Raw genomic sequence first — 22,252 nt, forward strand, 5'->3', positions numbered from 1 at the left:
TTAGCATATCTGGAGAAACTAAAGGCCTTTAGAAGAAGACTAGCAACCAACTCAATTTTAGGTCCATCATGGTATATGACTAGTAGAACTCTGGCATAAAAAGTTATCTGAAAAAGGAGTCTATTCAGTACCCTGGCTCCTTGTGGTCTATAAGGCATGTAAATGATTGAGAGGTTCCCATGTACCCCAGTAAAGGAACAAGAAGATTCTAAGAGGGATCACAGCTTATAGTAAGTGAGGGAAACATAGACAGAAACACAAGTTTTGGCCATAACTGCCACCCACCACTCAAAAAAGGCCAGAGAATACCAGCTACTCACAACAGACATGGGGGATTCAGGAAACAACACCCTTTTTTTCCCACCACTCCAAATGGTTCAGGCCCCCTCTGTACCCAGATGTCAACTTGCATAGAAGCAGATTATTGGGGGAGAAAATATGAACAGCCAGACATTTGCCTAAAGGAGATCGAGTCATCCACAGAACAATATTTTAACTAGAAAAAAAACAGTGGCACTGTTAATTGACATGTTTAAAGTTCTCCTTCCAATGTAACACCCCGTGGGGTTAAATGGAGAGAGGAAGATTACATCTGTTATAAAAGCAAAAAATTGCATTTTCTTCACACATTTGGTATGGAATATGAGTAAATATTACCTCCTCAGTACAGATAGAAAAATAATCAAAATGTAGGCGGATTGATAGATGATGATAGACAGATACAAATATATCAGATATATAGGTATACATGATGAATAAAGATACACAGTGAAACATGGAGTTGAATATAGATATAGATGCAGGAATACATACAGAAATATTGATATAGACATAGGTATAAAATATCCCACCACAAAAACAATAAAGAATTAGTCTTGCAGAAAAGTATTACTTCACAGATATTGTTCCTGAATACAAAACTGTCTATGTGGCCCCTCCACACATATTCACCTCAAAAATAAAATTTAAAGGAAAGAAAGGAACATTATTGAACATCTTACAACATTCTAGGTTCCTTCCATAGACTATCTTGGGTCATATCAAGCAACTGTGAGGTGGATATATTATTAGTCCTATTTTATAGCTGAGAGCACATACATACATACATACATACATACATACATACATACATAAATCTGTTTAAATCCAGGGAGCTTCCAGCAACAGAACCAATGTACAAACCAGGTCTATCTGGGTTTGCTGTGTGAGGTTGACTCCTGAAAGGAAAGACTTGAAGAAAATTAAGTAACTCTGTCTTCATATTTGATGTATAGATTTCCTTAGGTTATCCTGGTACAATCTCAGGTATTAGTCAACTTATTACATACTTATTTCCTAGACAATACTACTGCAAATGCTGGGGGATTTTTAATTCCTATGCTATTTTTTATAGATTTAGAGCAATGATACTATCATTTTTACCCAGTAAGGAAAAAGTTAAACAATATGAACAAAGGAACAAAGTTTTAAGTTGCTTAGCACTGGAATTTGACTATAGTTAGCAGGTAGACAAAAATATTAACATGTCAAACACAAAATATTGGATCTTAGATGCTAGATCAATAGTCACAACAGAAAATCTTAGGATTTCAACAGAAGCTCAAACACCATGAAGGAACTAAAGCTAATCATCTACCCTAAAAAGGAGATTGATTTTAAATGATTCTGGAGTAATATAATTCTGAAACTGGCAGATTCTCTTCTGAAAAAAATATGCAAACACTCCAGATTAATGAGATAAAAGGAGAAACACCAGACATTCTCCATACTGATCGATGAAAAGGATAATGTGTTCACAAGTAGTGCTGCTTTATCTTGTGTTTTCTTCTCAGATTGCTGAAGAAGGGAGAATGTTTAAAATAGATTAAATAACACAAAGTGTTAGTTTTCTTATGAAATGATATAAAAATATTGCCATAACCTCTGCCTGACTCTACACTTAGAGCCAAGGATGAGATGCCTAATGCCACTAAACATTCACAGAGAAACTACAAGGTATAAAAATGCAACTGAATTAAGAAATAAATAGCAATACTTCTGGAAAAAAATATAACTTTCTCTAAATAACTGGGGACAAGATAAAAAGATCCATACAGAGGCACCTGGGTGGCTCAGTGAGTTGAGCATCTGACTCTTGATTTCGGCTCAGGTCATGATCCCAAGATCCACACTGAGTGTGGAGCCTGTTTAAGATTCTCTCTCTTTCTCGCTCTTGCTCTTGCCCCCTCCTTCCCTCTGTCCCTCTCCCCCACTCACATACTCTATCTCTAAAATTAAAAAAAAAATCAATTCATTTCTGCTTAGTTGAGCAAAAGTCTTCTTATATTCTAAGACCCATCTGTAGAATTATGTTTTAGTTTCAGTTTTTCTTCTTGGTATTTTCTTTCTTCCTTTTCCTTTTTTTTTTTAAACAAAATGTATTTATTAAATGTAAAGAAACTAATACTTTTTTATTTAAAAAACTACCATTGTAATTTCCATTAAGTTGACAAGTACATTTAAAAATCCTGCTTTCCTGGGGCACCCAGCTGGGTCAGTCAGCAGAACATGTGACTCTTGATCTTGGGGCTGTGAGTTCAAGCCCCATGTTGGTTGTAGAGATTGTTTAAAAAAAATTCTGCTCTCCTGAATGTCATAGTAGTTTAGAGCAATGCTATTCAAAGTGCCCTCACGGACCACTGCTGGTCTTAGAATTATTATTGATCTGCTATGGAAAAACATGGAAATTGGGAGTAATTGTTTAGAAATTTTTATAGTAACTTTGTGTAATTTTACATCTGTTGAATCTAAAAATAAAACATACAAGCTTGCATCTCATTTCTCTAGTAATTCATTTATACTGTACTTCACAAAATCTTTGAATGGTAATAGTTTGGGAGGAGAAAAACAGGTTCTTTCCTACAGCTAAGATTTAGAAGCACTGGTTTAAGGATTAGTTTTCACAATAAACACAAATTGTTTTGAGAACAGCTCTGCTAAATTCTAATTGTACAACACTGGGCAAGTTACTTCATCTATCTAAGTTTTAATTTACTCATCTGAAAAATGAGAAAATGAGTACCTACTATTTATATGGCTGTTGTGTGGTCCTTGACAAGCAATATCAGGATCACATAGGTACTTGTGAAAAAATACCCCCCAAAAAAACAAAAACAAAATCTAAGATTTGTTCCCGGTGTCCTAAATCATAATCTGCAATTTAACAAGATTTCCATGTGATGCATGTGCACAAATACAGTGCTTGACATAAAGAAAATGATCAAGAACTAGTAGTAGCTATTGTTTTTATTCATCATAGTAATATGTGAATATTATTGTTTGAAAAAAAAAGGGACTCATGTAAATACAGAGACCTATATATAAACCAAATAACTTACTTTCCAATATTTTTCAAGCAGCTAAAAAGTACAAAGTATAATAAAAATTCTGTGGATATTAGTAAAAAAGAATACATACTTCTCATCCTCAAGGATCCCATAAAATATAAGCCAAGGACATCTAATAGAAATAACAAAGTGTTCTGACTTGTTGGTATAGCCAAAAAGAATTTTTTTCCAGAAGAAAATGGATAAATTGAGGCAAGGCTACTTTAAGATAGTATTCTTGCACAAAGAGTAAATTTTATCTGAACTGAAGAAAAAAAAAGGCAAAGGGGGAAAATCAGTCTATGCTCAGCCAATAATAGTTGTGTATACTTGGTCTTATATAAATAATAACCTGAATGTTCAAGGGTTGAAGCGTTAACTCCAGCCAAATTCCTAGTCCTTTAAAGTTACCCTGCTGTGACTAGGCAATACAGAGGTCACATACCATTTCAGCTGCAATAGCAAAACGCAGTGGGAAGTAAAGAATGAAATTGCTTGCTACTTATCTCCAGATCCTCTGTCTAGGTTTCCAAGAAACTAAGGTAGCAAATATAGCTTAGTAATGATTTTTCAGAATCAACACATGAAGGTTAAGAAAGGAAAGAAAAGGAGCACATTGACATTTGCTATTTTTACATCCCAACAATTTATACGGAGAGTGTGCCTCAGCCTAATAGTGCCAGTGATGCTCCAGAGGCCACAGGAGATATCTAATAGGACTAGTTTCATATCTAATACACATCTGATTGTTCTCTTCTTTAAAGCCACGTACAAGGATTGCCCAGAGCAAAGAAACTTAAACATTGGTAAGTCACCACTTCACTGATAATACCTTTTTTTTTTTCAATTCCTTAAACCTGACTTTTGTAAAAGCTGAAGTCTTACAAAATGGAAACTTCAGTTAGACACAGAAAAGTATTTTTCTATGGTGCCAAATACCAAGATACTTTTGAGATATGGACAATTACCTACTGTTCACTCTGTACCACTTATAATACTAGGTACTAAAAAATGGATGTAAAAGCAATAAGAATTTTCTCTAATTATGATACATACGGGAGGTACACAAAGATACCTGTTTTCCACTCTCAACTTCCATCCATGTTTTATTTTGTCTTACTTTAACATAGCATGAATATAAACAGTCTGAATATAAACAGTCTTGAAAGTCTGAGCTCCACCAAATGTATCTCTAACTTTAAAGACTCATAGGACACTAACACAATTGATTTGTAAGTAAGTCATTTTATATCTTAAATGTATAGGAACAAGGTATATTCTCTCATAATGTAAATCTATATATTGGGAAAGTGAGAAAATCATTTGAAAATATTCTAAGACTGTATGAACCTGACCCTAAATATATTGTCTTTATTATTAGGAACACAAAATAGCACATGGATGCACTTAATTCAATCATTAGTTTCATATGCCTTTCTTTTTTTTTAATTTTTTTATGTTTATTTATTTTTGACAGAGAGACAGAGACAGAGTGTGAGTGGGTGAGAGGTAGAGAGGGAGACACAGAATCTGAAGCAGACTCCGTCCAGGCTCACGGCTGTCAGCAGAGAGCCTGATGTGGGGCTTGAACTCATGAACTGCGAAATCATGACCAGAGCCGAAGTTGGATGCTTAACCAACTGAGCCATCCAGGCACCCCTCATATGCCATTCTTACTTGATAATACAGAGTGTCATTTTAGAAATGATTCCTGAGTTCAAAAATTATATTATTAGTTTCTAAGACTGTATTATTACTTTGTTTTAGCCCCCAAAAAGAAGTTGCGGAAACTTTATTTTAAATGTCATGGTATTGCCTAATTTTCTTTGTAAGAATCTTCCTGAAGTACATCTGAATAATTGTGTTAAATTATTCATCATGAAAGTTAATTTGGCAGTTAATTATAATAAAGGAGAAGGTTCCTGAATGTAATCCAGGAATTTAATGCCTAAAGGATAAACTACACTGACAGAATTTGTCCTTGACTGTGGCCTCTGCTATAAGCTAACCCCAAAATTAACATTTCATACTTTTAAGAGCTAAAAAGAATGATTATGCTTTTTGACAACACAGAGTATGCTGCTTTTTGTCTTGCAGAGGAGCATGAAATAGTGAAAATTGAACATGTTTTGGACTGAATTCCTAATTTCACCTTTCATCAACTATGTGATTGGGGCAAATTGGGTAACTCTTTGAGCTTCATGATTTTTTTTCCAGTTGTGAAATGTTTATTAAAATATGTAATGTTTAGCTTTGTTGTGAGGAATAAAAGAAATGAAAGGCAGTTATATCTGTTTCTGGAATCTAAAAGGCAGTAAGTAATTTTTAACTCCCTATCTTTCTTCTTTCTTCACATTGGGAGGAGGGGAATATTTGTAATTCCTTCAGGGTCCTCAATAGAATTTTTTAGAATTATATTTTATAATATTTATTGTTTAATTTTTTTTCACATGCATTAGCTTTTTAAATACTTCCAACAACCTTGTGCTGAGAGCAAAGCAGACAATTAACCCTTACATGCAGGTAAAGAGACAGGTTCAGAGAAGTTAAATACATTAACCAACTTCACACAACTAGAAAAATGGCATAACTTAGATATAAACTCATGTCCAACTTCAAGGCCATTCCCTAACCCTTACATCACTTGTTCTCAAACCCAGGCCTACTGGCCCACAGTACTCAGTGGTATAAAAACCTTCTCTAAACTGTAGAAAAATTAAGATTGTATAATCATGGAGTTTTTCAAAGTGAACTATATTCATATTTTTCAAATTCAGTGGTTATTTAAACATTATATATATATATATATATATATATTATTTAATATATACTTTATATATATATATAATTTTAAAGCAGTAGTTATTGTAGATGGTAGATGTTTCTCATGTCTTTTCAGCTAAAATTATACATTATTAAGCCTGCATATCTCCACTTTTTTTAGTTTTATTGCACTATGAAATGCAAAAGTGTAGAAATCATACACTATGGCATGCTACTGTATTATTCCCACACTAATAACAAAATGAGACTGCACTGAAATGACATGAGGTTTCCAAATGAAGCTGGCTCCAGATAATATAATATAATGATGTTAGTAAATTCTATTCCTATCAAATATGGACTAAAAGCTCCAAAAAGGGCACTTTATGCTTTTTAATAGATGGCAATGGTGGTAGTTTCAGCAGAACTGTGAAATCTGGTGATGTCAAATTATTTACAGTAACAAGCTTATGTTGATGGGACAGAGGAGACTCCAGTGACTGTGGTTGACTATTACCAGGTGACATAGTCCCCAGCAGAAGCACACCTAGCAAGGGGCAGCAGTATTCATGATGATTTTCTGTAATGAGGAACCACGGGTCTTCAGAGTAATCAGATCATATTAGGATTAACAGGATGCACTGCTCTGGTTTTCTGAATTCTTTTCTATATATCAATTTATTTTCCGTAGTGTGAAATTTTCCCTCCTCATTCATTCCTGGCTGGGCAAGTATCTGGCTGGGAAAAATGTTTAAATAGTCTGAGATATAGTCACCTGGTACTAATGCTTTCTTATGTACCCTGTCCTCCCTTTTTCCCCAGAAACAAAGCTGGGTTGCATTGATACAAATCTCCCCAACTACTCTGTGTATACCACTCTCCTTGCACTTCCATCCTACAAAACAATTCTCTCTTCATTGTCTATACCATCAGTGCCTATGTTTGTGGCATATGATTGGCACTCAGAAAGTGAAATAATGAATTAATGGATTAATTAATGTACAGGTACATTACAGACATACAGGTACATCAGTAACAACTTCAGTGGATTTCCTCTATAGAGATAAAACATAGTGATACAGTCCTTGAGAATCTCTGCAGAGGGCAACCCTAAGACATTTCAAGAGAACCTCAGTGCCACTGAAACACCAACAAGATTTGGGTATATTTATTCCAAATTTGGTTTATGTTTAAAAAATTCAAGAGATCTTATACTGATATATAATCTCACTGGCTATCATTACACAATTTTGCAATAAAAAAAAGAAGAAGCAAATATCTCATTTGACATACCTTTATCAATAGATCCTTCAGAAGGTTTCCTTGAGCTGTAAAAGACCAATATTATCAGGCTTTTAATAAAATAGCACTAAAGCTTTTAATAAAATGGCACTATCCTACATTCAAAATGTAGGATAAAATGCATTCTATTATTTTTGGTAACTTTAAAAGCAAACCTAGAAATATCAGAGTAGTTGAGAGCTCATATGGATATAGTATCTACTTTCAATGGATTTTTTTCAGAGCGAATTATAAATGGAAAATCTAGAAATAGTTTTGGGTTCTTTTGATATATAGTAGAAATTAAAATGATGCATAAAAATCTAGAATATGGTTTAAATCCAAAGGAGTCAAATCATGAAACATATGCTCTCATGATTGAATTTAGCAGAAATCCTCCAGACAATAAAATAAGCTGCAATATACCAAAGGGCAAAATTCTATCCTTTGATAACACACAAAAACTTTGTAAGTGTGAAAAAAAAAATTTTTCAGTATCAATGCAGTTTCAGACACTGCACTTTTTTCATTGAAAAAAACATACTAGAAACATTTTTTCAACTAAGCAGTGAGTGTAATATGATTTGTAAAATATATGTTCATGTGAACCATATCTATACCAAGTAAAATATACAAATGCTTTAGTGCCACAGGCCCTTTTAAAATCACAACAACTTAAAGCATTAAAGGGATGCCTGGGTGGCTCAGTCAGCTAGGCATCTGACTCTTCATTTCAGCTCAAGTCATGATCTCATAGTTCATGAGTTCAAGCTCTGTATCGGGCTTCATGCTGACAGTGCAGAGCCTGCTTGGGATTGTCTCTTCATCTCTCTCTCTCCTTCTCTGTTCCTTTCCTGTTCATGCTCTCTCTCTCAAAATAAGTAAGCAAACTTTAAAAAAATAAATAAATAGGGGTGCCTGGGTGATTCAGTTAGTTAAGGATCTGTCTCTTGATTGCGGCTTAGGTCGTGATCTTATGGTTTGTGAGTCTGAGCCCCGCAATGGGCTCTGCAGTGACAGCACAGAGCCTGCTTGGATTCTCTCTCCCTCTCTCTTTACCCCTCCCCTGCTCATGCTTGCACTCTCTCTCTCTCTCCCTCAAAAAAAATAAACACTTAAAAAAATAAAGAAGCAAATAAAGCATTAAGAGATTTCAAATATAAAGAGATATCTATAAATTATTATAAAATTCATTTAATGTCTGATGCACTCTCATACAATAAGAAAACTCAATATTCAGAAGACGTTCTAAGAAGAAAGAGAAAGAAGTACATAGCTCTGGCTGAAAGGGTACAATGTCATTGGTGTGATGCCAAGGGATGGGCATAGTTAGAGAGTTGCAGAAAACATAATGCTTTAACTGAACCTCAAAGAATTGTTGACAATTTTCCACATGGGCAATGAAAGAACATTCTAGGCAGAGAGAAAAGCATATTATTTAACACTTTTTTGATCACAAGAGACAAGAAACATAACCCAAATTGGCTTAAGCAAAGAAAAAGAGAGTTAGCTCCTAGACCAGCCAAGGTCCAGACATAAAAACGGAGGCCATTTTAAATAGAAAGCATTTACTTCCAGGAAATTGGTTACTCTGATGGTAGAAGCACAAGGGGATGTTAATAAGCTAACCTAAATATCTTGTGTCCTCAGGCTTTGGGTTGTCTGGTTTGATCTTCTGTCCACACCACTAAAACTTTTTCTTTCCATATCTGCAATGAGCAATGAAAAAAAAAAAAAAAAGCTGTGTTTTCTAATCATTTGTGTGTTCACTGGAATAGCACCTTTGATTTCCTTCAAGAATCTTTACTTTGTATTCACAACTTAGCTAATTCACTATTTGGTGCAAGAGGCCTAGTTTTTGGCCTGCCTCAACTTTCAACATGCTTCCCTCACTAAGCTTAATCTTCTAGCTTTTGATTTAAAGTGAGAGATATGTGACATTTCTTTCACTTGAAGACGTAGAGGCCATGTAGGGTTATTAATTGCCTAATTTCAGTATTGTTGTGTTTTAGGGACTAGGGAGGCCCAAGGAGAGGGAGAGAGATGGAGGAATGGCCAAATGGTGGAGAAATCAGAACACATCACATTTATAGAATAAGTTCACTATCTTATATGGGTATGGTTTGTGGCACCCTACAACAATTAAAATAATAAAATAAAAGATCACTGATCACAGATCCCATAAAAAATGTAATAATAATGAAATGCTTTAAATACTTCAAGAATTACCAAAATGTGGGGCGCCTGGGTGGCTCAGTTGGTTAACCGTCCAACTTCAGCTCAGGTCATGATCTCACGGTTCATGAGTTCGAACCCTGCATCAGACTCTGTGCTAACAGCTCAGAGCCTGGAGCCTGCTTCAGATTCTGTGTCTCCCTCTCTCTGCTTCTCTCTCTCTCCCTCTCAAAATTAAATAAATATTAAAAAAAATTTTTTAAAGAATTACCAAAATGTGACACAGAAACATGAAGTGAACAAATGCTGTTAGGAAAAAGGCACTAATACACTCACTTAATGCCACAAACATTCAATTTATTAAAAAAAAAACTGTATGTGTGAAGTACAAAAGAAAGATAAAAAAAAAAACAAACAATAAAAATAAGATATGCCTATATTGCTTTTTTTAAAGCCTTTTGAAATGACACAATTGAAAATAGTTAAAATGGTACATTTTATGACATTTTGTGTTAAGCATATTTTACCATGATACAAAAAATCTATTATAAAAATAAATAAATTAGAGGCTAGAGCTATAATTGTCTTCAGTTTTTTGGAGCCACACTGTCAGGAGCTGTGACCAGAAGGGAAGTCCCTCTGTTTCTTTCCCTTTGACTCTAGCACCTCCCACTAGGAGAACCCAATGGGAAGTTGGCTATCAAGAGAGTCTGTGAAGTTAGTTGGCCAAGTCCCAGTCCCCTAAATTTAGAAGCATGGATTTGGAGCTAAGAGATATTAAGTGAATCACCGCACAAATCAGGATTGACCCAAGAACTTAAAGGATGTCATCAGGAGCCATCTTTTGACTTTTCTCTCCTCTATGTTGGTTTCATTCTTAGGTAAAAAGTTCATGGTGTCGAAGTCCACATTCCAGGCTCAAGACTACGAGAAAAGAACGCCTCTTTTGCTTTCATTCATGCATGCAGTATTCAGCAATTGGCTTTAGTAAGACCAGACTTATTTGGACGATGTGACATGCCTTTCCAGTCATGTTGCTTTCAGAAACTTATTATTTGATTGGCCATGCCTGGTCTCAGGTAGAGCCAATTCCATTCAATTCCACCCAAAGCTCATAAATTGATAGTGGTACCCAACAATACACAGGAATGTTTAAGGGCACTGTGAAGGATGTAGATGAGAAACTAGCTCCCAACCATGTTCATATACCATGCAAATAATAATAATAATAATAATAATAATAATTATTATTATTATTAATTGTAACTATAGGAGATAAGAAACAACTGAGAGATTATGAGTAGGTTTCAGATTTGCATTTTAATTTTTTTTAATGTCTATTTTTGAGAGAGAGGTACAGAGCATGAACTGAGGAGGGTTAGAGAGAGAGGCAGACAAACAGTCTGAAGCAGGCTCCGGGCTCTGTCGGGACTATCAGCACAGAGACTGATGCGAGGCCCAAATTCATGAACCATGAGATCATGACCTGAGCGGAAGTTGGACACTTAACCGACTGAGCCACCCAGGCGTCCCCAGATTTGCATTTTATAATATTCATTGTAATAGCATTGTAGAGGATGCTTTCAAAAAGAGTTAACTAGAATCAGGGCAATCATCTAGGGGACAATTACTCTAACATAATATTAAAATGATGACAGCCCCATCTAGGAGGCACTTGTAAGAATGAGGAAAAAAAAAAGAGACAATAAGGGAAATGGTTTTGCCTATTGATTGTGTGAAGCAGAACAAGAGAGGAAAGGGTCAATAACAGGGATTTTAAAACCTAAATGACTTTAATCATTTCTTGGGAAACTTGTTAAAATGCAAGTCCAAATGACCCATCCTCAGATATTTTGTTTCAATTGGTAGAAGACAGGAGTTGTGTTTCAAATCTTCACTTTTAATTAGCAGCACAGAGGTTCTAAGGACCACATTTTGGGAATTCAGATCTAGAATGATTCTAAGTTTTCCTGTTTTAGGAACTGACTTTTTGGTAGTTATATAAACCAATATTAAAAAGAGAGAAAAGAAACAAGGTGGGAAAAAGGTGGGGTGACCAATCATTGCTTGTTCATTTGTTTGGTCTGGGACTATACCAGTATTCTCACACTGAAAGTCCTCCATTCTGGGAAATTCCTTAGTCCTGGGAAAAACCAGATGGCTGTTCACCCAAAATTTAGAAGAGAAAAAATGTCTTTAATTAAGCAAGAGAAGTTTTAGGAAAGGCTAACTATAGATGCCTAATAAACATTTAGGTATGAATTTAGAAACCAAGAAAAGAGATATTAGCTGGAAATACACATTTAAAAGTCACTATTACACAGGTAGAAGTTGAAGTGAAGAAATCAGATGACACCACTCAGAAGAGATTGCATATACATTAATTAATGTACAATAATATTAATAATAAAATGGAAGACTATGGAAATTTTAATGACATTTGTATTTAAGAAAATGTAGAAGGAAAGGAGTCTGCAAAGGAAAATATGAAAGCACTTTCAATGAGGAAGTCACTGAGAAGTGACAGGTACATCGGTAAGAAGCACCTGGAAGAAGGAGTGATCCTGAATATCAAATGCTTCAGAGAGACGATCATTGAGTTTGGTATTTAGGAGATCACAAATGAGTTTAGTAGGAGCAGTTTTATTTATGTTGAGTTTTATTTACAGTTTAATTTATGTAATGCTATATTAAAACAGTTTGAAGAATTAGTGAGAAGAGATAAAGTGAGGACAATAAGAATATTCCAAAGACTGCAAACTAGCCCATACTAGCAAGTGATGAGCTGAATTCAACCCAGGGGAAATTTTAACAGACCTGCAACGTGTTTTGTTTTGATTTGGGCTGGGTTTTATTAGTCAGTGACATGTAGCACTGAAGACATTTTAGATTAGGGGCCCCTGGGTGGCTCAGTTGGTTAAGCGTCCGACTCTTGATTTTGGCTCAGATCATTATCTCGAAGTTTGTGAGTTCAAGCCTCACATTGGGCTCTGGGCTGACAGAGAGGGGCCTGCTTGGATTCTCTCTCCATGTCCCTCCCCTGTTAATGTGCTCTCCTCCTCAAAAAAAAAAAAAAAAAAAAAAAAAAAACATTTTAGATCAGATTTCCATGTCCTCTTGGAAAAATGAGAAACTAGATACCCTCTGGTATCTGGATCTGCATTTTTGCAAGGAAGGAATGAGCCCCAGCAGAAGCTGATGAACACACACCCTGCAACCTTCTTTGGTCTCCCCAAGGCTCCACTTTTCTCATTTCCATCAAAAGGCTAGTCTGTGCAGAGATTTGAGTGTGAGGCCTAGGTATAACATAGAACTCTGAAAGGAAGGAAAAAAGTGTCCATAAAAGATGATAGGGTTCAGTGAAAGTTTTGACTTTATTTTGCTTTTCAAAGATGGGATTAGTTTGAGCCTATCTATATGCTAACTAGAAGCAAGAGGATAATTATTGAAGCAAAGTCAAAATGTGAGAGAAATGTGATGTAGAACAATGATGAGGAAATCAACCTTGGGCGAGCAGAAGGAGTCCCCCAGAGAACTTAGCCATATATGTGATGAAGCTATATATGTAATGATTTAAGAATATGACATTGAACATAAGTTAACTAAACTCACCTGAGATGAAGAGTCACTAAAGCTTCATTGTAGCCCTATTCAGATCACAAGTTAGGAAGCAAATAAAAGCCCCAACATTTTCAGTTATACCAAGAAACTAGCATTTAGTTTTCTAGAAGGCCCCAAGCATAGCTCATGTTTTTGGGTTTCTGATGAATTACACCCAGAAGTCCTTTGCTGCTATAGTGTGTGCTCACTCTCGCTCTCACTCTCTCTCTGTCACACACACACACACACACACACACACACGACAAAACTAGAGAAAACATGTTTGTATAACTTCAGAGAGTTTGTAAATCAAGACTGCTACAGCACAAAATAATCCATTTCCCAGCCTGCTAAGGAGTATTTTTTTACTCATACATATCCTTCTCATGAAGTTAAAATTCATTTTTGTTCTGGTTGATTCATTTTGTTCCAGTGAAACCACAAAGTGTATTACCTGAGATGCAGTTTCATATAAATTAGTTAGAAACAATTGTTGACCGTGGTGTGTGGGCTATAATGTGCAAATGCTATAAAGTAAATCTCTTATGGCTTTGCTGTGTCACCCAGGCTCCTCCAAATAAAAGCACACATACTAGATGGTTTGTTACTACTATATGCTTACGATGAAATTTCTCAATAGAACATCAAGATCATCCACAACATGGCCTGATTTATATAAATGCAATAAGTGAAAATTCATAACTATCCACTATGATCTCGTCTATTTGGCAAATCAAACCGTTTTCTCGCCCATCCTGCCCGGTTTGGAGCAGTTGTTCTTTTTCCATGATAATGATGGGCTAAATGTTTCATTTGCCTTAATGTCTTTGTTGGATCCACATTATGGCAATACTGCATCATTATAGATTCAGTCATTGCCATAATTAGAGTTTCGTAGTCTAAGAGCTTTCCAAAAGAGAATAATGTCTAGATGTAAGCATGACTAAAATACTGTAATTTTTCCAACTTCAGAGAAACTAACCCTTGATATATATTTCCAAATGGAAAATGAAATACATTATGACCACTATGTCAGTATTAAAAATGATTGTATCCAAAATGTCAATTTTCTGCAGACCTATAGCCCCTTAACAGAAAGATTTTACAGTACAGAAGGAAAATATATATGTTGAAGGATGTAACATGAAAGTGAAATGAGAGACTTGAATCAATCACCTACTCATTTTCAAGCAATTCTCTTCAGTTACGCTGAAACCATGCAGGTCAGCCTAATGTAATCTTATCTGACAGTCTGCAAAGGAATGATCTTAAAATTTCTCCATTTCTCTGTGCATAGACCTCTGAAATTTCCCTAAAAAGATTTACTGAAATTTTGGACCCAGCATGCATTTGTTCTTACTCTCTTTCAAACTGATTCACAAAAGAAAATGCTAAACAGTCTTCTTTGACCTGGTAGGCATAGCAGGTCAGAGAGGCTGAGAAGAAATGGTGAGATCAGACAAAGCCCCTTGCTCTTCTATGCACTTTTTAAACATTTCTCTCAGTTCATTTTAATTTAAACAGAATTTTGTTCCCATGTTCTTTTCTCAACACAATAACACCTCTTTACAAAGACTTTGATTCTTTTCCAAAGATGAGAGAGCAAATGAGAAAGTTATTGAAACCGAGGAAGAGTTATGATCCTCCCTAGCCTAGATATGTTTTATAATTCCCTAGTCAGGTATCGTAACTTCTAACCTCAAACACATTATAACTTTCTAGCCTTCTCAAAATTGATGGTATCAGTATATCCATCCATTTCCATCTCATGAGGACTGACTCAAAAATAACCCACTATTATTTATCAGCTTACTTTCTTCCTGTTCAAATCTTTTGTCTCTGTATCAGTTTTCTATTGCTGCTGTAACAAATTACTACAAACTTAGTGGCTAAAACCAACATCAATTTATTACCTTACAATTCTAGATGTTTTGAACACTAATGCAGGATCTCCCTAACTAAAATCAAGGTGTTGGGAGAATCCTTCTTAAAGCTCTGGAGAACAATCTCTTTCCTTGTCTTTTCTAGCATCTAAAGACCCATATTCCCTGACTCATGGCCCCTTTTGCACATCTTTAAAGCCAGCAAATCCTTCTCACCTAGACCCTGCTTTCATCATCTTATATCAGTCTCTCTTATGTCTCCCTCTTTCATTTTTTTTTTTTACCTTTTTTAAGTTTATTTATTTTGAGAGAGAAAGAGCACACACACAGGAGAGGGGCAGAGAGAGTGGGAGAGACAGGGAGAATCCCAAGCAAGGTCCGCACTGTCAGCATGGAGCCCGACTTGGGGCTTGAACTCACGAACCTTGAGCTTAAATCAAGAGTCAGATGCTTCACCAACTGAGCCACCCAGATGTCTCTCCCTTTTCCATTTTTTTAAAAATTTTTTTAACGTTTATTTATTTTTGAGACAGAGAGAGACAGAGCATGAATGGGGGAGGGTCAGAGAGAGGGAGACACAGAATCTGAAACAGGCTCCAGGCTCTGAGCTGTCAGCACAGAACCTGACGCGGGGCTCGAACTCACGGACTGCGAGATCATGACCTGAGCTGAAGTCGGCCGCATAACCGACTGAGCCACCCAGGCGCCCTCTCCCTTTTCCATTTTTAAGGATCCTTGTGATTTCATTGGATTTACTAGAAAAATCTATTTTTCTTTCAACGTTTTTTTTTTTTTGTTTTTTGTTTTTTTGGTTTTTTTTGGGGGGGGGGACAGAGAGAGACAGAGTATGAACGGGGGAGGGGCAGAGAGAGAGGGAGACACAGAATCGGAAACAGGCTCCAGGCTCCAAGCCATCAGCCCAGAGCCCGACGCAGGGCTCGAGCTCACGGACCACGAGATCGTGACCTGGCTGAAGTCGGACGCTTAACCGACTGCGCCACCCAGGCGCCCCTAGAAAAATCTATTTTAATAGCAGCTGATTAACAATCTTAATTCCATCTTCAACTTCAATTGCCCTTTGCCATGCAAACTAACATACTCACAGGTTCTGGGAATTCAAATGTATGTGATAATCTTTTGGGGACCATTTATAGTCTCTAAAAATGTTTTGGTATTTCTTCCTGAAAACCCATGTAAAAGCAACCTTTGTACATCAGGAAAGATTTAATTTTTTAAGTTTTTCAAAACTTCCCCAGATAGTAGCTTCTTGGCAGCATTCTACTATGAAAAAAAAAAATGAGTAGGATTAAAAATGCTTAAATCCAAGTTCTGGCTATGCTATGAATTAGATCAAGATATTTAACATTTGTAAACCTCAATGTCTTCACTTGTAAACAAAGGTAATAAATAGTCCACAATTTGACTAGATCACAGAATATTGGGATAACCAAATGAGTTGGTGACTTAGTCCTTTAAAACTATTAAGTGGGACAAATGACAGGTCAAAGAACAGTAATGTAAACTTCAGAGATACATTGACCTGTGTTAAAATCTTGGCTCTTTCTCATGACCCTGGGCTAATATATATATATATATTTTTTTTTTTTTTAACTCTCCAAATAAATGCTGCCATCTATAAAATAAAACTAACTGCTCAGGGGCATTAAGAGAATCAAATAAGATAAAACATGTAAAAGTGGTTAGGGCAGGGCTGAAAACACATTCTAAGCATTCATTGTTAGTTTTGATAGTTAATAAATGACTGACCAAATTTGAGTTTTCCAAAACTTTAATCTTTTTCTTTTAAAATTTATTTATCCATTTTCAGAGAGAGTGAGTGTGGACAGGGGAAGGGAAGAGACAGGGGTAGAGAGAGAATCCCAACCAGGCTCTGTGCTGTTAGTGCAGAGCCCAACGTGGGGTTCAATCCCACAAACTGTGAGATTATGACCTGAGCTGCAATCAAGAGCCAGATCTTGGGTTTAACTGACTGAGCCACCCATGCACCCCTCCAAAATTTTAATCTTAAAAAAAGTGAGACATATCTTATTTTTCAACTCTGATTAATACAGAGTTAGCACAATTTATTTGTAAAAGATCTTAAAATATTTTGTTCCTTTTTGATTACCAAAAGTACATGGATTTTTTAAAAATCAATTTTTAATAATGCATTAATGCCATCATATTTGATATTAAAATTGTCCCAAGTTTAGCCATGTGAGTTCCATCTAGCCTGCTCCTACTTTAATGTAAACAGAATTTTGTTCCCATGTTATTTTCTCAGCAAAATAGTATTGATTTCTAGCTTTTTGGTACATCAAAATATTCTGGGTTCACATTACCATTTTCCTGGTAGGAAACCTAGATTCACCCATTTCTCCATAGAACCTTTGTTTATTTTAATGTGAAATATTGTTTAGAAACCAATACCTGGGTTTGGTTTTCTAGATGTTTTCATTGCCAATGACTTGTCTTTGATTCTGGTTCAGTTCCATGGACGGTGATAAGAAAGATACATATATTTATAATTTACAAGGTTTCTCCTTATCTGTGGATTTTACCTATATTTCTCACAATTTTACTCTGTTTCCCAACAACATCGATATATTTACCCATCTGTTTTACCCTTCATGACACACAAAATAATTTCAGAACTATTGAACCAATGTCACTAGGAGCAAACCTACCAAATGAAACACAGGTTTTTGTTTTTGCTTTTTTAATTCTTTCTTTACCCACATCTATAACTCATAAAGGATATTCAGAGAACCCCATTCGAAAGTTCCTTGAATAACTCCCTTTCCTATATGGCTATTTTATCGCTTGATACACACTTGGCTTTATTTGTATCTGCCCCTAATTAATTATATAATTTTTCTTTCCCGCTTATTTATTTTACTTCAATTTTTAAAAATGTAAATCATTACAGATTTTGAAGTTAAAATATATAAATACATATTACACATAAAATATGCAAATACATTAAATATATTATATATAAACATATACAAGATAAATTTCCTTTCTATTATGCCTTCTAATGAGTTCCCACATATTCATTATAGTTTCCCTTTTATTCTTTCCTTTCAGAGACTTAAAAAAAAATAAGTATATACATATACACAGACACGCATGCACATATCTCCCCTTGTTTTATAAAAAACAAAACATTCTATATTTGTTATTTTGCATGCTGTTTTCTTCTATAAACAATTCTATATATGTTTTCAAAGGCAAATGCTGTATTACTTGTTACATATTCACTACTGTTGTATCTTCTTTGTGAATTTTGGCCTTCAACCCTATTAAGTTCCCTTCTCTGTCACTATTTTATGGCTTTTGACCTGATTGATACCTACTTTTCCAATGTAAGGATTAAAACCTCTACTTTCTCATTATTTGCATTTGTCAGATGAAATTTTATCAATTTTTTTCATTGCAATTTTTCTCAGTCACTTGTTGCAGGCATCTCTTATATTTAGTTGGATTTTCATAATGAGCTATTCTGAAAAATCTTTCTTTTAATAAGTGATTTAAGACCATTTACATAACTTCTTATTAATATGTTATTATATTTACTGTGTATTATGTAATGTTCATATTTTTTGTCTCTAGGCAGTAGTCTATTTTGCTCTTCTTTTGTATCTCCTATGATGTATAGAAAGGTTTGTATTTTTATCCTTATGACTGTCTTTATGTGAATGCTTTTTTAAATCAAGGTATCACTGGCATATAACATAGTAATTTCACTTATATAACATAATCCCATATTTTTGTATACAGTGAACTGATCACCATAAGACTAGTTACTATCCATCACCATCCATAATTACAAATTTTGTTCTTGTGATAAGAACCTTTAAGATTTATTCTCTTACCAAATTTCTAAAATAAATTGTTTAAATGTTTTTATTATAACTTTGTTTCCTTACTGAGGCTTCAACTATTTGATTTCTCAAATGTAATTACACCCCTAATACTTATGTGACAAGCAATAAGCTTATTCAATTTTTTATTTCACCCTTTTCCCATTTTTGATTACCTTATCTCTACTTTGTAATTTCATGTTTCTTCCATCCTTGTCCCCATCTTTTAGTCATAAAGCTACAATTAAATGTATTTAGTGTTCAATTTTCATTTAATCCCTCATTAAACCTTATAAAATTTTCAGTCAATTTTTCCTTAGGCTTTTAATAAAGTATTCTGAGACTATTTCTCTTTTGTTTTTATTCTGAGATGATTTTGCCTTTTTCTTCTATTTCTTTCTAATTGACTCTCATTTCATATCTTCCTGTTTTTTGTCCACTTCTATTTCAAAATGTTGTATTTCTAATGTGAAGTGCTTGTCCATACCTGCACACACTTCCTTAGGCTATATAGTTAACATTGACTGCTACGTTACTGACTCCTTCTGCTTCATTGTTGGTTTCAGGGAAAGATCATGCAGCATCTAAAACAATTTCCACTTACTAGGGACTGAATAGCATCTCCCCAAAACTCATGTGTTGATGTCTAATCTCCAAAGTGGCTGTATTTAGAGATAGAGCTTTCAGGAGGTAATTAAGGTTAAATGAGTTCATAAAAGTAGGGTCCTAATCCAATAGGGCTGGTGGCCTTATAAGAGGAAAAAGAAATATTTCCCCCTTATTTTCCATAAACATGCACCAAGGGAAGGCCATGTGAGCACACACAAGAAGGTGGCCACCTACAAGCCAGGAAAAGAGCCCCACCTGTCCTTGACCATGTTGGCATACTGACCTCAAATTTCCAGTTTCCAGAACTGTGATACACAAATTTCTGTTGTTTCGGTCACCAGCCTATGGTATTTATTTTATTATGGCAGCCAGAACCATTTTTATTTTCAATTTTCTTTTTATAGTAGCTTTGTGTGGATGTTGTATGCATTTTTCTGTTTTGTTCAGTTCTGTTCATCTCATATTTTCATATACAAAAGTAATAGGTTTATCTGGGCCAATGTTGAAAGTTTGGGTTGTTTACTAGAATTTTTAGTTCAAGATCATCACCCTCTGTTATTATACTGAAGTTTCTTTAATTAACAGTGCCATTTATTTAGGCAGGTACTGAGAGACAGAATGACTAGTATTTTTTCTTATTTTGTAGGTCTTTTTATTTCTGTAGGATCCTCAACTCCCACTGCTTGCTTCCTTTTCTTTCACCAACAAGACCCCAAGGAATGCTTCCCTACTCCAAGTCTCCCCACTCTACCCCAGAGCAGATGTGTTTCCAAAACTTCCTCCATTGGTTCTGTATACTTCTGTTTCTTTTCCTTTTTTATCCTCCACTAGCCAGAACTATGATAAACAAGGTCCCTGACACATTCTCTGTATTTCTCTACTCAGGGTGTTGACTCTCTTGCTGTGTGTGATTTTAACAGTGTTTTATCACTGTTAGGTCCCTATCTACTTTTCCTACTTTCTGCTCAATCTTTGACTGACTCCTACATGGTTGTGTGCTCTGAGAATAAATCCATTGAATTTGTATGTTTATTTTACTACCTATAGATAATTTGAAATTTGTAATAGTCTTGGAGTTTTAATCATGTCTTAGATATCAACTGTGGGTAACTTTATTTGCTATTCTCTTTGGCATACATTGTTTTGGAGAAATTTGTGTTTTGTTTTTGGTTTTGGTTTGTTTTAGAAATTTTAATTTAGGCAATTACCATTACCTATAGGAATTGGAAGTCAATCATCATTCGCGTTCCTATAACTACTTGATATAACAGATGTAATAGCATTAAGGAAAATAATTGATTCAGAATATTACAGATCTAGTTCTTTCTCAAGAAAATATCTGTAAATATAACATGCCGTATGGTTCCCATCTGGCGTGCATTGGCTCAGAGTTATCTATTACTGATTTCTTGGCCCCTTTCTTCAGCCCTTTAATTCCAAGTGTTTCTTTGGCAATTTCTCCTGAATGTATCTTTCCATTTTGATCTTAATTTGGTTGGACTAATTTTATTTGTTCTTAAAGTTCTGTCACTCAGTTTACCCATCTTACTACTTGGGAAAGTATACACACCTCTAAACACTTCTCATCCCTCTGTGTTGCTTGGAAGCTTTAAAAAATGACTTGAGGGGCGCCTGGGTGGCGCAGTCGGTTAAGCGTCTGACTTCAGCCAGGTCACGATCTCGCGGTCCGTGAGTTCGAGCCCCGCATCAGGCTCGGGGCTGATGGCTCAGAGCCTGGAGCCTGTTTCCGATTCTGTGTCTCCCTCTCTCTCTGCCCCTCCCCCGTTCATGCTCTGTCTCTGTCCCAAAAATAAATAAAAAACGTTGAAAAAAAATTTTAAAAAAATGACTTGACATTAAATGAGGGCTTTTAAAGTCAAAGTGCTTTTTAAAGGGAAAGGGATGATGGGGCATCTTGGTTGGCTCAGTCAATTGAGCATCCAACTTCAGCTCAGGTCATGATCTCATGATCTGTGAGTTCAAGACTTGCATCAGGCTCTGTGCTGACAGCTCAGAGCCTGGAGCCTGCTTCAGATTCTGCTCTCCCTCTCTCTCTGACCCTCCCCCACTTGTGCTCTCTCTCTGCCTCTCAAACATGAATAAAAACATTAAAAAATAAAGAGAAGGGGATGATATTTTATCATTAACCTGCTTTACCTTAGAAGAAATATGTTCAGGTGTTAACTGGTTATTTCAAGGCAATACAGCAAGTTTATATGAATTTCTAGATCTTGGATAATAATCCCTTACCTTATAGGTCTTACACATGGATATATCCTTCATCTCAATTACTTTTAAACTTCAAATGAAATGGTGTTCCTCAAAACTCTAAAAACTACCAACTCGCAAATACCTTTTAAACATTTTTAATGTCCAAAAAATTTGAGTATATTTTCAACCTTCCCTATTGGTACTCCTCATTGCTACATCTATTCCATTCTCATTTGTCATTTGTACTTACTTTATTCTTGTATCCACTTGTGTCTATTTTATTTTACTATCTGTTTTTTTCCCCACAATATGTAGACAAGGATTCTCTTCGCAGTTTATCCTAACTCACTGCTATTTTTGTTTGTTTTAACTATCAACTTCAATCAGATATTTGTCATATGCTGGAAAAGCTCCTCAAAGCACATTTATAACTGAGGAAATTTCCTCCTCATTGGCTTCCCTGTTCCTACACACTCCCTACACCCATCAGGTGCACTAC

At 35.4% G+C, this 22,252-nt stretch overlaps 1 long non-coding RNA gene across 1 annotated transcript in view; it reads right to left on the reverse strand.

The window, feature by feature from the left end:
* The window catches only part of LOC123386666, a 45,081-nt gene that overhangs the window by 9,613 nt on the left and 13,216 nt on the right, over positions 1-22,252 (reverse strand). Inside the window, exon 2 of the long non-coding RNA XR_006600922.1 lies at positions 7,422-7,456. This is a non-coding gene — a long non-coding RNA (uncharacterized LOC123386666). The remainder of the gene's footprint in view (positions 1-7,421; positions 7,457-22,252) is intronic.

This window comes from Felis catus, chromosome B4 (assembly GCF_018350175.1).
Source record: "Felis catus isolate Fca126 chromosome B4, F.catus_Fca126_mat1.0, whole genome shotgun sequence".
In the NCBI taxonomy this organism is placed as follows: Eukaryota; Metazoa; Chordata; class Mammalia; order Carnivora; family Felidae; genus Felis; species Felis catus.